Here is a 17771-nt window from a genome sequence, read left to right as displayed (position 1 = left end):
CGAATAAATCTTAAAATGGGAAGCTAAAGGAACATTAACAGGTTTCACGTTGTTCATACCAAACTTTACAAGTATTTTATCCACATACTTCTGTTGAGATAACCATAGCTTTCCATTTTTCTTATCTCTGTGTATCTCCTTGACCAAGATCTATTTTGCGGCTCCAAGATCCTTCATATTGAATGTCCTAGCAAGCTAAGCCTTTAACCTATTGATCTCTTCCATGATTTTTCTTGCAATAAGCATATCGTAAACATACAGAACCAAGATAATGAATATCCCACTGAAAATTTTAAAATAAACACAATGATCATATCCACTTCTAGTAAAGTTCTAACTAACCATGAAGGAATCAACTTTTTGTACCATTTCTTGGGTGATTATCTTAGGGCATATAATGATTTCCCGAGCTTGCAAATTAAGTCTCTTGTTGCTACCTTGTACAAAATATTTTGGTTGTTCCATATAGATATCCTCATCTAAATCTCCATGAAGATTTTTTTTTAACATCTAACTATTCTAACTCAAGTTTGAGTAATGCAGTTAGTGCTAACAGAATATGAATAGAAACAAATTTTACAACTGGCGAAAAAATCTCATGAAATTCAATACTTTCTATCTGAGAGTACCCTTTTGTTACAAACGTCGCTTTCTATATATCATATTTCTCTTCAATTTGAAGACCCATTTACATCCAACAACAATTCTCCCTTTAGGAGTTCTACAAGATCCTAGGTTTCATTCTTGGCCAAGGAATTTATGTCCTCGCCCATTTCCTTCTTCCAATTTTCACTATCCACATCATTCATTGTTTTCTAATAACACAAAGGTTCACTATCCTCAGAAATCAGGGCAAAAAACAAGCCGAGTCCTCATACCTCTTGGGTGCTCTTCTTTCTCCTGTAGACCTCCTAAGAGTGATTGGTTATTGAATTTCTGCAATTTCCTTTATATCTTCTTCACTGTTTTCTTCATAAGCTTCTTCTTCCTTCCGAATTTCCAAAAAAGGTTGAGTCTCCATATGAATTTGTTGATTTTGTGATACTTGTTCTTGTTCGACTTTTTCAACATCGACTTTTAGAAGAGAAGATTCATCAAATGTTATGTCTTCACTAATGATGATATTATGCATAGAAGGATCCCACAACCTATATCCTTTCACATCATCGTCATACCCAACAAAGACATAACTTTTCGATTTTTGGTCTAACATAGAACATTGATTCTTTGGAATAAGAGAATAAGCATTACAACAAAAAAATCTTAAATATGAATAATCTCAAGACTGACCCGACCAAATGTTTTTAGGAATTTTACAATTAGTAGCAACGAAAGGTGCTACATTTACCAAATAACAAGTAATGGATACTGCTTCTACCCACAACTCCTTTTGTAAATTAGCATTATTGATCATGCTTTTGGCTCTTTCCATAAAAATCATGTTCATAGGTTCAACAATGGCATTTTTGTTAAGGAGTATAGTGTAATTTTGTGTCTAACAATCCCTTCATCCTTGCAACATTGTTCAAATTCTAAGGAAGTAAATTCACCACCATTGTGAGTTCTTAAATATTTAATTGTATTGCATGTTTTGTTTTCCAACATAACTTGAAATTGTTTAAAATCATTAAATACATCAACCGTTAATTTAAACATATAAACCCAAACTTTCTCGAAGTATTCAACAATAAATGTTACAAAATAAGGTTCATCTCCATAAGACACCATAGGAGATGGTCCACAGAGATCGGAATGAACATAAGCCAAAACTTCTTTACTATTATGACTAGCAACTTCAAATTTTTGTCTACATTGTTTTACATATACACTATGTTTGCAAAAATCCAAACTCAATTATTTTATATTAGGTAGTAGCTTGTGATTCATCAATACCTAAAGGCACTTCTCATTCACATTACCTAGCCATTGATTCCATAAGCGATTAAATTCTCCTACCTCCTCAGATATAATTGTTGCCTCATTAACCTGAGTACTTCCTTTAATTCTATAGAGGTTTATGATCTTCTTTTCCTTCATAAAAACTAAAGTGCCCTTGAAAACTCTCAACGCTCCACCTTGAATTGTGAATTTGTAACCCTTTGAATCCAATAATCCTAAAGAAATCAAACTGTGTTTTATTTCAGGTACATGTCTAAAATTGGTCAATGTTCTAATCATACTATCATACATTTTTATTTTGACATTTCCTACACCAACATTTTAACAAGGTACATTATTACCCATAAGCACAAAACTACCATTCATAGCTTGATATCAAGTGAACTAGTTTCTGTGTGGACTCATGTGATGAGAAGCGCCAAAATCTAACAGCCAGTCTTCAACATGTTGAAAAAAATTACAAATAGACAAAACTTCATTTATCATACCCGATTCAATAGACAAAACCTTGTATATCATACTTGACTCGACTTGAAGTGCTTCCTTCTTTGGGTTTTCACCAGACTCTTGTCTTTTCGAACAACCCTTCTTGAGATGCCCCCTTTTTTTGAAGAACCAACATTTGGATTTACACTTATTTCCTCTTGACTTTGATCTATAAGAGCTTTTTTATTTTTCTCCTTTCTCCCTAGACTAACCTCTATCTACCATAACTTCTGGCATGGAAGTTTCAATTCTAGGCTTTTCATGTGCACTTCTTCAGATATTAGAGCTCTTACAACTGCATCAAATTCTAGATATTTATTTATGCTCAAAATGATAAAAGACAAAAAATGGTCTCAATACTCTGCAAGGAGCATAACAATGTTATGGTTTTATCTTCTTCTTCAAATTTGACCTGCATATCGGTCAACTAGAAAATAAGGGTATTAAATACATTTAGGTGGTATGCAATCTTAGTTAAAAACAATGCAAAGTATTATTTTATTCAAAGTTAAAACAATGCATAAGTATATTTTATTCATAACGGTTCCTTGTACATAGTAGTCACTTCTCAAAAGAAAAAAATTAACAAACTCATACTCAGCAGTATCTTCATGCCAACTCTCATCATTTCCTTGCTCAAAAGTTGGGTGTTCTCAACACACTAGCTACTCGTGTGCTGAGAATCTCTGATGAAAATAACCTTGATAAAGAGAAAGCCCATCTCCTTAATGCTTTTGTTAATAATGGATAAAGTAGGCACCAAGGTCTGAAAGCTTTCCTTAAAACTAGTAGACTTCCCCGCCACCTACAAACGAATCGACTGTGAGTCGCCCACACATCTATTCATAACCAATTACCAGTGCTGGCGATCGCAATAAATCTCTGTAAACATTGAGGATATCAAATTTCTCTGGGGTGCTGCGACCCGTGTGCACGCACTCGTTGGATGAGATTCTCAGATTTCTTCATTCATATTTTGGAGGTCAAGATTCCTTCGCTCAACTTCAGTGCATTTACAGTGGTATGTAAATGGTTCTTTAATATATTATATTCTGGGTACTCGTGTTTTTTTTTTCTTCGAAAAAGAGGATTGAAATATATTTGAAATCGTGGGCTTTAACGAATGGGATTTGAAAAAGATGGTATAGAATTTTTTTTAGATTTTTTTTATTTGAATTTAGGTAAGAGTTTTTGATATGTTTTACAAATTTGAAATGGGTTTTGAAAATTAGAAGAAAGAAATTCAGAAATTCTTGTAAGTTTATTAGGCTAAAGATAACTTATAGGTTTATAGTGTTTTTTAGTTTAATATGGTAGTTTGGTAGAGATGTAATATCTTGTTAAATATTTATATTAGGTTAAAAAACATATCATTTTCTCTAGCTTATTATAGTACATGTTGTAATATCTAGTTTAACATTTTGACTTGGTCAAAATAAAATTATATTTATAATTATAAATATAATTAGTAATTAAATCTTCATACATTTTAACTCTAAATTTAGTCAGGCCTACAGGGATCAAATCTTTTAAAACACAAAGATGTTTGAAAGAAAAAAAGATTTGATCCATCTCACTCTTATGATAAAAACATGATAAATACATAATTAAGATGAAATGTAAATTAGTAATTTAATATTTACCATTATTTTTGGTAAAATTAAATAAAATCTAGACTAATAATTTAATATTTACTGTCATTTTTAGCAAAATTAACCTGGGATTTAAAGTAATCAACTATGATGTGCATAAAAATTAACCTGGGGTTTAAAGTAATCAACTGCGATGTGCATGATGTGTAATTTAAGGGAAATTCTGGACCAAAATCAGGAACTCAAATCTATTGCTAACCAATTAAGACTTTTAAAACTTTGCATGCCAACCCAAAATACGATGTGAGATACACACACAATATATCATAAATACCCAACGACGTCCACTGAATATTAACTTTGCGGCTTTCCTTCGTTCCATTTTTTCGCCCTGTTTCAGTTCACGTTGCATTTTGTCACAAACTCTTACTTCCCCGCGACCGTCTCGTTGAATTTCTCCACGCTTTTCCCTCAAATATCTCTGTTTCTGTACGGTTTCCAGCGTCGGCACCGGTAGGCGCTGTTCGGAGCCAACAGGAACAAGTATTCTTTACGAATGCTGGCGGTCGCAATAAATCTCTGTAAACATCGAGGATTTCAAATTCCTTCGGTGTTAAGCGACCAATGTGCACGCAGTCGCTGCACGAGAATTTCAGATTTATTCATTCATATTTTGGAGGTGAAGAAATTCATATTTATTCACTGAAATTCTGTTCATTTACAGTGATATGTAAATGTTTCTTTAATGTATTAGATTCATGAACTTCTTTTCTTATGTTTGGTTCTGTTTTGCTGGGTTCCTTTTTCTTCTTTTTATGTTTTTGGTAGGAAGAGGAGGATTGAAATATATATGTTTTTTTCCTTATGTTTTTCTGGGGTGGAAAGAGGAGGATTGAAATATATTGGAAGTGGATGAAGACATAGGGGTGAGGAATTGAATTCGAAAAGATGGAATGGAAAAAGGAATTGAATTCGAAAAGATGGAATGGAAAAATTTTAGATTCGCTTTATTTGAATTTTTAATTATGGTTTTTGATATATTTCACTTATTTGAAATGGGTTTTGAAATTTTTTTAAATTTTTTAGTTAGTATGGTAAAAATGTTGTAATATTTTGTTAAATATTTAGATTAGATCAAAATAAAAATAAAATAAAATAATAAAAAATATAAGTGTTTTATGCTTATACATTAGATGTTGTAATATCTTTTTGATTTGGTCAAAATAAAATTATAATAATAATTATCATTATAATTATAATTATAATTAATAATTAAATCTAGATATCTCTCAAGGGTTTAGAGGGATCAAATCTCTTAAAATGCAAACATATTTTAGAGTAAAAAGAGATTTGATCCATCTTAGCACCTCATAGATTCGGAATTAAAATGACATCTAGACTAATAATTTAATATTTATATGGTGTTATTTTTAGATTTTGTTACTATGTGAGTGGATTGGGGATATTGTTTCACCCATCCCAAGGGACCAATGAAGCTAAGTGATTAAAAAAGAGTAAGCATATAAAGTTATAAAGGTGCAAATATGGAGAGATTTTAGGAATGCCATGGCAAAAAAATGTTAGAATATAACAAACTAGTTAGGAAATAATTATAATAATGTAATTAATAAATAAACCATTCAAAATTAAATACTATAATGGATTTTAATTCAATAATTATTAATTATTTGTTAATGATATGAAAATAAATTAAACTTTTATAATAAAGGAAAAATATATATAGGCCAAAAATGAAATATATAAATATTAAGTAATTTATTGATTAGAAATATAATTAGCGGAAACAAATAAGAAAATTAAGGATGATTACTTTACAGAAAAGATTAGTATTATTATTACTATTGATTTAAATAAGAGTTAAATAAACCAATGATTTAAAAATAAAAATCCATTAAACAAATTAATTAAAGCAAAAAGAAAAAAAGACCGGGGGAAAATGAATGGGAAGCAGTAAATATTAAGAGGTATGGGGGAGGAAAATTAAATAAAGAAGATGATCAAAGAAAATAATTAAGATTATTATTAGAACTATTAACAATAGGGAGGAATAAATAAGAGGTAAGGAAGGAAACCTCAAAAATTAATGTTCAAATTTATGAAATAGAAGTTTTCAAGATTGGCTTAATTTTTGTAGCCATCTTCACGATTAAAGTTATTTTGAGGTTCGGTTTTTCAATTTCAAGGGCTTCGCTGATACTCTCCGAATGGAATAGAAGAGAGGAGGGGCGAAGATTTTCACTTGGTCAAAGCATATGAGATGTTTAGATTTGAAGGAATGTATTTTCCATGTGTTCTTTTAGACAAGTTTTAAGGGATTTGCTAATTTGGTTTATATCAAAATGACCAAGGAGCATGGAATTTTATAAACTCCAGGGTCTATCATTGGATCCAATTGATCTTTAGGAGATTTAAATAAATGTTTTAGAGTCTTGGAAGACTTGAATAAAGTTTTGTTGTTTTTCTTGGCTAAAAATTTAGAGATGTGACCAGTGGTTCCTTTTATATATGGAAGGGAGATCATGGCTCTGGGGGGTTTGGAGGTTTTTTGGAGGAAGGATGCCAAGCTGCATGGAAAGCTTTATTGATTTGGTTGGAGGAATAACTATTGTTTTTAAAGGGCTTTTTTAAGATGATATTTCTTTTGGGAGGGGAATTGGGGATTAGAGATGTGAATAGATATTGAAAAGAGGGTTTCTAAGACAACAAATTTATGAGTTGGATGGTAGTGGGCATGGAGGTAGTGGTTTGTATGGGTCTTTTTGCGGTACACTTGATGAGAAGGTGAACCATCATGACCACGAGAGACCAAGACATCCAGAAATGGTAAAGATGAGTTTTCTTCTAATTCCATGGTAAATTGGATATGGGGGGATAAGTTGTTGAGGTCATTCAAAAAACCATGTAGGGAAAGAATCCCATGAAACCAGATAATAAAGGTATTGTCTACGAAACGTTTCACACTTTGGCTTATGTTGCCATGAATTGAGAGCTTTAACTTCGAAATGTTCCATGAAGATATTAGCAACAACAAGAGACAAAGAGGACTCCATTGTGGTGCCTTCACTTTGTTCGTAACATGTTCCACAGAAGGAAAAGAATGTGGAGTTGAGGCAAACTTTTATGAGGTTAAGGGTTTCAGGATCAATAAGGTTGCCGATTAGATCACGAGTTTTTGGAACATGGATTTTTGTGAACAGTGGACCATGTCAAAGATGACTATGACGTTATTGGAATCAAGGAAAAGATGAGTAGTCCCTTGAATGAAATGGGTTGATTTTTTAATAAATGAAGGGGATTAGGCAACAAAGGGTTGAATTTTATCAAGAAGAAATCTAGAGAGAGCATGCATAGGTGCTCTAGTGGCACTGACTATTGGACCGAAGGGAGATTCCATTTTGATGAATTTTTGGTTATCCATAGATCCTAGGAGCAATAGGGAGGGTTGGGATGAGATGCTTTAATTTTTTTTTGTGGGGGGCGGGGGAGGAGGAGAAGCAACTTTGATAACTTTGGTGATTGCAGAAATAATAGATTTGATAGGATTTTTGGAAAGCGACCTATAAGAGGATGAGGATAAAATTTCAAAGAGCTTAGATTCATAATCGGTTGAATTCATGACAATGGTGGCGTTGCCTTTATCTGCTTTAAGGACAAGGATGTCCATGCTATTGTTAAGATCCTGAATGGCCCGAAGTTATTCAATGGAAAGGTTAGGGTTCGAGGGTTTAGTATGCCTCAGAATCCTATCACACTCTTGACAATTTTCCTTTGCTTCTTGAGAGGGAAGGTAATGAGTGATGCATTCGATAACACACAAGATCTATTCAAAGGGAATATGCTTAGGAGCCAAGGCGAAATTGAAACCTTTTTCCAAAAGCTTCAAGGTAAGGGAAGAATGGCTAGCAGAAGAAAGATTAATAACTTTGGAATGAACATTGAAGGATAAGGAGGGGGGAAATGTGGAGGGGGAAGGGGAGGAGGAAGAGGAATGAAGAGACTCTAATAGGGATGCCCTCATTTGATCTTTTTCTACATGCTAGTTTGACTATGAAAAAAGTAGATGTGTCAAATAGATGGATGTGATTCACAAACTAGAAGATTAATAGATAAGTTTATTCCACTTATTTATTATATAATGCAATGTTTTTATTGCTTTCTATTTTTATTAAATTTTTCAAAAGAGAACAAAATTCTAATTGATATGTAAATTTGATATAACAGTAAACAATCATTTGTATTTGAAATTTAATCAATCAAAATATTATTTTCTAGTTAATTAATATAAATAAAAATTGCCCCCGGATGCGGGTGTTTATAGTGGATGAACGGCAGGTGGCTTGTCACATGGGCAGCTGGCAGCCCGGACAAGCCACCATCCATCAAAGTGCCGAGGTAATAAATGTGAGGACGGGTATAACCACAGGGAGGATCAGTTCAGCTCACACGATATTCATTGCGGAGAGGTTTTTCCTTGGGAAATCCATTCCGGTTCAGGCGCCAAGGGTGGAAGCCATGGGGAGGCTCAGTTCGGCTCAAGTGACATTCATGGCAGAGGGGATTTTTCTTGGGATGTCCATTACGGTCCAGGCGCCATTCAATGCGCAGCTCAGGACAAAGCATATGGCGATCAATAAATTCGGACTCCATGATATTTTCCTGCATTCTTCCAAGCGGTTTCAGCAATCTCTGGCAAAGTGTAAGCTCTCCTCAGGGAATTCAGTTAAGGAAGGACGTTGTGGGATGCCGATTGAAAGACTCAGGATGGGCAGTCGTCGTGGGGGAACAAGGGGTCGCCCTGCTTCTCAGAGGCCCGCTGCTTCACCCACCGCCTCTGTGGACAATTCTTCTGGGCAGAACAGAAGCCTGAGCGGCACTGTTAGCCATAACATTGAGCGAGAGAGGGGTGAAATTCTGGACTGTGGACACAGGGAGCATCTAGCAGTCAGATATCGCATCCCCTGTACGCTGGAGAACAACACACTCATTGTTTCAGTCACTGTGGAGCACTGCAGCGACCTCCGGAGGCCTGGGGACAATCTGACAGTTTCAAGGGTGGATATGCAGGTTCCCAGAGTGGATATGAGGCGACCCATGCAAGTAGACGAAGTTGGACCCAGTGAGCCAGTTCCGAAACTGACGCGCCAAGATGCAGAGGATGATAAGAAACTCAAGGGCTTGGCAACGGATGAGCCCTACCTCACTGATGAGGATTAGTTCTGAAGCCGCTGTCCCCATGGCCAGGAATGCTGCTCTCCATCCATTTCCTTCTGTTTTCTGCGTTTGTTTGTTTGGTATGAAGTCAATGTCTGTCGCGAAGGATTGCGTGTCCACTGTGCTAGTTTACGTGTCAAATGTGTTCAGTTATGTGTTCATCGTGTCAAGTCATAAGTCTGCTGTGTTGGCTCAAACGCCCATTGTGTCGATAATATGCTGGTTATGTTGGAGGAAAGAAACAGGTCCTTTTTTGCCTGCTGCTTAGATTGGTCTATCTTGGGAAATTCTCTTTGGAGATGCAAGGCTTCAGCCCTTTGTAATTTTGGATGTAATTTTGATTTTTGTAATATAAATTAGTGCAGTTTTACGTAGAAAAAAAAAATATAAATAAAAATTGCCTTAAAAAGTATAGTATTTTAACTTTTCATTTTCAAATTTTAATGATACATTGGAAAAGTAAATTTTTAATGATATAAAATTATAAACAAAACAATAATTTAAATATATTTTTTTGTGAGTTTGGCTGGACTACATCTTCATCATGTCCAATATATCACCCTCTTCTAGTGACTTCACATCATGGAGTGCCTTAACAAAGCGCATGAGAACCAATGACTTCACATCATGGAGTGCCTTAACAAAGTGCATGAGAACCAATGATTTCACATCATGGAGTGCCTTAACAAAGCGCATGATCACCATCTATCCAAGACCCTGTGGACAACAATAATTTAAATATTAAAATAAATACCACCCCAATAATTTAAATATAAACACTGCCCACATTTATTTTAGGCCTGTATTAATATCAATTTTTTTACTAGGTAATGATTGTAATATTTTAATTAATTAAAAACAAGAAATAAATTATTTTAACGTTTTCGAGGCTAAAAATAGCCTATGGGACACCCAATAAACGCTCGAAGACTAAAAATAGCCTATGGGACGGATTGCTTTTCCATCTGAGTCTTTTAGTCACCCAATAAACGCTCTCAGCTTGTGGACAAACCCTTTGCTAAATAAATTATCCCCAGAGCTAGCTACCAGAATATCTGCATAACTTTTCCTTTGAAGACCTCATGTCCTAAAATGAAATGCTTTTCTGTTTCTAGTTTTTATGAAGAGCAAAAAATACATACTCTTTCTTCTCACATTTATTTTGGCCTTTTCTACCACCGTGTTTCAGGGCTGAGTTGACTCAGCAATAAGAATTTTGGCTCTCCAAGAGATATTGGTCCCTATGTACTCTTTTTGTTGATGATTATGAGTGGGATTAAACTCTTCAATATAATACTCTCTCTTTTTCCCTAGCTCCTTATCCCACCTTTGCTGGTGGAACTTATTCATAACAAAAGTTTTTATCTCTTTATTGTTTGTGGGACACATGTTCAAGTAAATACCCCATTTACTAAACCATTTGATATTTTTCCGCATCCAAGTCTTCTTTGTTTTGCACAATATGTCATTAAAGACAACTTTAGGCCATCTATCCTCTTCCATTTACTCTTTTTTTTTTAATACCTTAAAAATAAGTTTTTACTCTTTTAAAGCATCTTGTCATCCGTACCATTCTCAAACACTCTTTCTTTACCGCCACAACACCTGGAATGTTGATGAGCTTTATGTTGTTTCAGACTTGACTCCTTTCCACTTTCCCCTGGTTTTTGCAAGAAAAACTCAAAATTCTCCTTTCAGACTTGACCATTAGTATAAACTTCCTTTTTCCAAATAAGAACTGATGCTTTGATTTCATCTATAACATACTCACAGGGTTCAAGAGAATCTCTCCTGTGGACATAGGACACTGCAACAAAAAGACTTTCTTCTCCAAGAGGTACAACGCCCAGGCGATGCGCCAATGCAAGTCTCATTAATTTCCTTCGGTTTCTAGCTCTAGAGCATATGGCTTTGATATTCCTAAGGGCTTTGGGGATATAAGCCTCGCATCTAAGCTCTAGAACCTGCTTATCCTCAAACATATCCCTTGTTGTTCCAATAAAGGTAGTTATCGCTTCTGCTACTGGAATCCTTACTAAATCTGTATATTTTTTAATATCCAAGCTACCATCAACTATTTCCAAAAAATCTTGCTCTGCTTTAGCCATTCTTTTGAGGAGTACAGTAGACGAATTTTTCTATAACTTCTCACCACAAAGTGGTTGAGCCTGAAGAGTGTTCCCAACACAGTTTGCAGAAAACTTACAGGAATAACAATAAAATAGTTTCCCTGGAAGCATCCAATTACTATTATCAACAAAGAGGGTTTCGACCTGTAAGACTAGCAGAGCAATGTTGTAAACATATGAAATTTGATGATCAGAAATTCATGAGCCTTTCGAGCAGACCTCCCAATCCACTTTGAGAATGTTAGTGGCTTACAATTTACAAGCACAGAATGGTGTTTGTATAACATCAGGCAAGGAAGTTTGGTGACTTTCGACTGAATTTATGATCACTGGGAGCCAATGTTACATACTAATCACTTAGTCACACCCACTGGCTCATGTGATCTATGTGGTTGCCAGTAGCATGTTTAAAAGGGGCATGATATCATCGAATATTAGGTTTGTGATTTATTAGTTGGCAGAAACCGCTTACTAACCAGCAAATCAAACACGTGTTTCCATTCTTGAGGAAAATTGAATCTGCGAGTGATAGTTTGAATTTGAAACAATGGTTGACTGAATTCGTTTTAGTACAATCGCTTTGTAATCACTGGTCATCACTTGTTACACCGATCTTGTTGGAATCCTTGGCGTCTAATAAGTCGGTTTCTGCAATGTGTTTGAAACATCGGACATTGTTGCGTAAGGGTTGTGGCAATACTTGAGTTACGAGTACATTTTGTGAGGTAGATGCAGAAATTGAATATGAAGACAATCAAACAAACTGTCGGACCGGGTGGTGCTGCCGGTGGAGAACTCACTTGGCAGAAAGATCCACCGCAACTATGATCTGCTCCTCTGCCATCAGCTTCACTTTGTGGGCGAGGTGCAGTTGCCCGTGCACCACTGCCTGATGGCGTTCTTGAGCACGAGGAAAGAAGATGTGCGGCACGTGACCAACCACCTGCAGGCCCTTGCCCAGTGCGAGCACACGATTTTGAAGCTCATCGGCCAGGAAAAACAACATTAATATGAAGATTCTAATTGTCAATGTAAATATTAATGAAGGTCTAAAAGAAGCAAGTAAACTTAAAAAGTAGTGGTACAATGAGTACTAAAGCATTAAATAAGCTTTTAAAATTTTCTTTAGGACGTATTTATAATATCTAATGTCACAAGTAAACATGCTATCTCCATGATTCTATGTGAGTCATTGGTTTTACAGTGACTAGCATGTCTAGCATGTATGTAACTGCATTAATGGTTAGTAACTTTGTGTTTTATATTTTATTTTTTGTTTGAATTTAAAGGAGTAAGCAAAGAGACATGTAGTGGCTTTTTGGCAAACTCAAAATCGTTCCTTTTGGCATGTGTTGTACCTCCATTTCCTTTTTCATGGCGTCCTTGTAAATATATTTTGCTCATTTTGTATTGGAACATTGGCCCTCTACTCATTTATTAATTAAATACAAAAAAAAGTGACAATAATTTGATCATCATAAATAATGTAAGAAAATGAATGAATAGGTATAAATGTCACCAGTGTTCAACGGGTGTCTCCCTTTAAATAAAACATAACAAAACAAAAAGAGTGAAGCCTTGCGGGAACTATCCATCTATGTATATGAACCTTAATCTAAATCCAACCCCAAGGTTTGGCAAGGAGACCCAATTGAACAATGAAATTTTGAAAAGCTTGCAAAGCTACAATCCCATACCAACAACATTTTCTAAAGCTATCGTTCATGGTTTTGCTACGCGATCCAATTGGTGTTTGAAGAAATGTGTGATATTTTTTTGACCATAGTTTCAAATTATTCAAGTTGGAAAATTGTTTTTATAAATTGGTTATTATGTTTTTATCATAAATACATTTTGGATTTTAGATGAGTTTTTAATCAATTAAAAGTAAAACTTGAAAAATTCTTTTTCCCTATATGTAAGAATGGGTAAGTGCACTTGCTAAGCATGCCCTTGACATAGCGTCCAATTTAAATTTCTAATCTCATTGTTTATATAACAATGTATATCAAAATTATATAAATTATTATTAATTAATAAGTGGGTTGGTTTAATATAGACTTGTCATGCATTCAATTTAAATTTATAATCTCATCATTTACATAATAATTCATATCAAAATTAATATTAACTAAATTTATAAAACCATTATCAATTAAACTATTATTATTTCATAGTTAATATAGTAATTCATGTCAAAACTATTATCAATTAAATTGACAAAGCCATTACCAATCAAACTAGTTATTAGCAAATTACATAATAATGCATATCAAAATTATTATTTATTAAATTTCTAAAACCATTATCAATTAGAATTACTATTGTCATTTCATAATTAGTATAATAATCCATAACATAATTATTATCACTAAACTTACAAAACCATTACCAATTAAATTCACTATTACCCATTAGATTGGTTGAAAAACTCAAAAACTAATTTAAATAAAAATGTTATTGTCATAAAACGAATATCCTCGGCTGCTATCTCATGCCGCCGATCTATCATCCTATATTTTGATCCAGACCTTTGATGCTGTTACATCCGATTGATGCTGTCTGATGCAGCTACATATGCGCCCTTCCAACGCCATTCTATATCAACACTGATGCACAGGGCTTTTTATATGAACACACTTTTCCTATGGCGGTTACAGTTTTGATCTCATCTGTTTATCCTCTCTCTATACAGGTTTTCCTCATATGTATATGCCTTGAATATTTACTCATGCTGCCGATCCTACATACAAAATTATGAATCATATCTTAGATGCTGATTATATCTGATTGATGCTGTCTGATGCATCTCCTCTTGCGTCCTCTCGACGCCATATATCCATATTTCCAGGACTGCGGTCTCAATGTAAACATGATATATTTCTCAATATATAATATGATGATTTTTTCCTACTGAGAAAAAAAAAACAATAAAATCATATCTTATATTTTAATTTATTTTATTATTTAATTTCTATATTACCAAATTGGTGTATGAGATCCCCTTGTTTGTTTTGACTATTAAGACATATATACTCTTTGAACATTTTGAGAAAACACATTTTGAACATGTGACCTCTTAGGAGAAAACACATGCTCTTAACCATTTGGCCCATTTATAATTTAATATTTTATTTATAAATTTATAAAACTAAATTATTATTTAAAAAATGATATCATTCATATTTTTGAACATATGTAGCACACATGCTACCATTCAAAAGCAAATTTGTTTTTCTCATAGAGTTAACAAATGACTAGGTTTACAAATATTTCATAAAATTTTCAATATAATTTTAAAGTTATATTAATATATTAAATTAACAATTAAAATTTATATTAATTTTCATATATTAAAATAGTTATTGGTTATGCATTTATTACTAACTAAAAAATTATATTGACAAATTTTAAATTAAATTATTATCCTTAAAGAATTTGTTTAATATTAAATTCAAATTTGATATCTATTTTTTTTTGTTGGCATGCTACATCACCATCACCGTCATGTATTTTGAGGGCCAAAATTAGGAACCCACATTACTGTTACTTTTCTTCAATAAGATTGTAAGAATGGCAGCAGTTGAAGCTGAATGTGAACAGAATCCTGCGATAGAATAATAATTCTGATTTGCGTGAACTTGGTAGTTGACGAAGCCGTTTTCAGATGGTATGCGCAGGTGGTTTAGTTTTTATTTACAGGCTATTTGTTTGTGTGCGCAGATTGTATTGTTTCCCAGCAATTAATTGGAGTCCATCTGTGGAGACTCCTGTGTGGACATTCCTTGCATCCGATCTGGTTGAGCAGCCACAGATCTTTTGCTATCGTTTCCCAGCAATTAATTGGAGTCAATCAGTCTAAACTCCTCTTTGCCATAACAATTCCTTGCATCTCGTCTGGTAGAGTAGTCCCAGATCTTTTGGTTAAACTATTTTTGCAAAGTCCATAGTTCAAATGGATTCATTACCAAGGAAGCGGAACAGAGGAGCAGCAGTAAACCGTGCCAATTTAGAAAACACACCTCGGCTACGCAATGATGGCGAGTCTTCCACATCATTAGCCTCACACCTTTCTTTCCAACAGCAGAGGAAGCGGACAAAGGGCTTAGATCTGCATCCTACAGCAGCTTCCGTTGCTCCTCCTCCTCCAAGAAGGGGTTGTTTCCCTAATTCACCAGAAAGAGGATTGAAGAGAAAGGTTGGATGTATTCTTGCTTCTACCCGGACTGGTAGGAAGCGAAAGATTGAAAAAGATTATGATTTCGGTCTCGAATTAGGACGAGGCAAATTTGGTCTGGTGAGAATATGCAAGAGCAAAGCTACTGGGGAAGAGCTCGCCTGTAAGACTCTCCCAAAAAAGACTAAAGAAAATGTGTACAAGGAGATTGAGATTATGCAGCATCTGTCAGGCCATCCTAATGTCGTCACACTCCGAGCTGTGTATGAAGATGCAGAATCTTTGCATCTTGTGATGGAGTTATGCACTGGTGGACGCCTCACTGACGAGATGTCTCGGACTGGATGCTACTCTGAGCATCAGGCAGCAAACTTGATCAAGGAATTAATAATGGCCATTAAATACTGTCATGAGTTGGGTGTTGTCCATCGGGATATTAAACCTGAGAATGTTCTCAGAACCAGTTCTGGACAACTGAAGCTAGCTGATTTTGGCTTGTCCACGCGGTTTGCAAAAGGTATTTGTCTGTCCTTTGGTTCTGCTCACTAAACATTTACACAAGAACATATCATCATTATTAAATAATTCACCAGTTTTCTTTATGTATTTGACTGAGAGTATATTTTCACATTCAAACAGGTCAAAATTTATCTGGAGTGGTAGGGACTCCTTCATATATTGCCCCTGAAGTTTTGGCAGGGACGACTTATTCAGAAAAGGTTGATGTTTGGGGGGCTGGTGTCCTCCTACATGCCCTTTTGATAGGCATATTACCATTTCGAGGAGGATCTATTGAAGCCATATTTGACGCAATAAAACTAGTACAGTTAGATTTTCATTCTCAAGTGTGGCAGCCCATATCAGGGCTAGCAAGGGATTTGCTATCAAGGATGCTTTCAAGGGATGTGGAAAAGAGACTTTCTCCGCAGGAAGTACTGAGTGAGTAAATTGTTGCATTGCTGAGAATTAAATATTTTGTATATCTGTTATCTTTATTTTCTCTTAAAATGTAATTATGAATCTATTGATCATATTTTCATCATCTGTGGCTGCAGGCCACCCTTGGATCAAGTTTTACACAGAGTCTAATGTAATGACTCCAGCCAGCATTCCTTACACAGAGTCTAGTGTAAAGATTCCAAAAGGGAAAAACTGTTTCCTTGCTGTGAAGGATCAATGCTTAGAAGAAACCCCGCTTCCATTGTCTTCATATAAAAGGGAGAAAAGAGCGCAGTTTGCGAATTCAATTCCAACAGAGTATGGAGAAGATGAATCTTTCGTCGGGCCTTTGCAGGGTTTCTCACGTCTAAGACAGCCAGATATTGATATCCAAGCAGCAGGGACATGTGAAATTGTAGATGCTCTTGCAGCTGGTATTTCACAGATGAGATTATCTGAGCCAAAAGGAAGCAGACCTTGTGTTCCTGCAGGCCCTGTTCCACTGCAGTGTTCGTCTCACTTAAAACGCAGCTTGTGTACAGCTTTTTGAAAGCATGCCATTGATATTGATGACTGTTGCTGACTTACAGTAAGTAAAATTGTGGAAATGCTGGGCATTAAACATTCTGCATATACGTGTTATCTTTATTTTCTCTTAAATGAAATTATCAATATACGACTCAATCATTCTGACAATATTTTCCTCTGCTGCTACAGGCCACCCTTGGATCAAGTTTTACACAGAATCTAATGTATAGATTCCGGAGAGCTTGTCAAAAGAAAAACAGTTATCCTGGTTGTTAAGGGTGAATGGTTGGAGTAATCTCCACTCCATTACCTCCATTTAAAAGGGACAGATCATGCAGAACATGAATCTCTTTTCTGGCCTTTGCAGGGTTTCCCACATCCAAAACACCTAGCGCTTGATGTCCAAGCAGCAGGGAAATATGCATCTGCCATTTTAGTTATAGAATTATTTGAGCTAAAAGGAGTAGACCTTGTGTTCCTGCATGCCCTGTTCCACTCCAGTGCTTAAGTTACAGTTTGTGTTCAGCATTTTGAAAGCGAGCCACTGGCGACTGTTACTGACAGATAGTGATCATTACTTATTGGTCGCGCGGCTCAAGATGTTTATAATGGAGGTGTGACTAATATCATGGGTTGATTTATCCATTCATTATGTGTTGATTGATCCATTCACTGACTAACAGAAGGTGGAAACTAAAAAATATCTTAACATGAATGACTCCATTGTTTGTGCCAGTATAAGGTGTGCCCTGCTATTGAGCGCACCAAACATTGATAAATACTGATATT

General features: G+C 35.0%; 2 pseudogenes across 1 annotated transcript in view; one reads left to right on the top strand and one right to left on the bottom strand.

The window, feature by feature from the left end:
* Positions 1-10756: 10756 nt before the first annotated feature.
* LOC149225411 (molybdopterin synthase catalytic subunit pseudogene) lies at positions 10757-11317 on the bottom strand (annotated as a pseudogene).
* Positions 11318-15293: 3976 nt separating this feature from the next.
* The window catches only part of LOC149225409 (serine/threonine-protein kinase PEPKR2 pseudogene), a 41512-nt pseudogene continuing 39034 nt past the window's right edge, over positions 15294-17771 (top strand). Inside the window, exons 1-2 of the transcript XR_016248266.1 lie at positions 15294-16032; positions 16155-16454. The product of XR_016248266.1 is annotated as a serine/threonine-protein kinase PEPKR2 pseudogene (transcript). The remainder of the gene's footprint in view (positions 16033-16154; positions 16455-17771) is intronic.

The sequence above is a fragment of the Pinus tabuliformis genome, chromosome J, assembly GCF_031772625.1.
Source record: "Pinus tabuliformis cultivar Carrire ecotype Pingquan chromosome J, CPIR1, whole genome shotgun sequence".
NCBI lineage: Eukaryota > Viridiplantae > Streptophyta > Pinopsida > Pinales > Pinaceae > Pinus > Pinus tabuliformis.
Note: the sequence above shows the minus strand (reverse complement) of the source record. Positions and strands in the feature narration are given on the sequence as shown.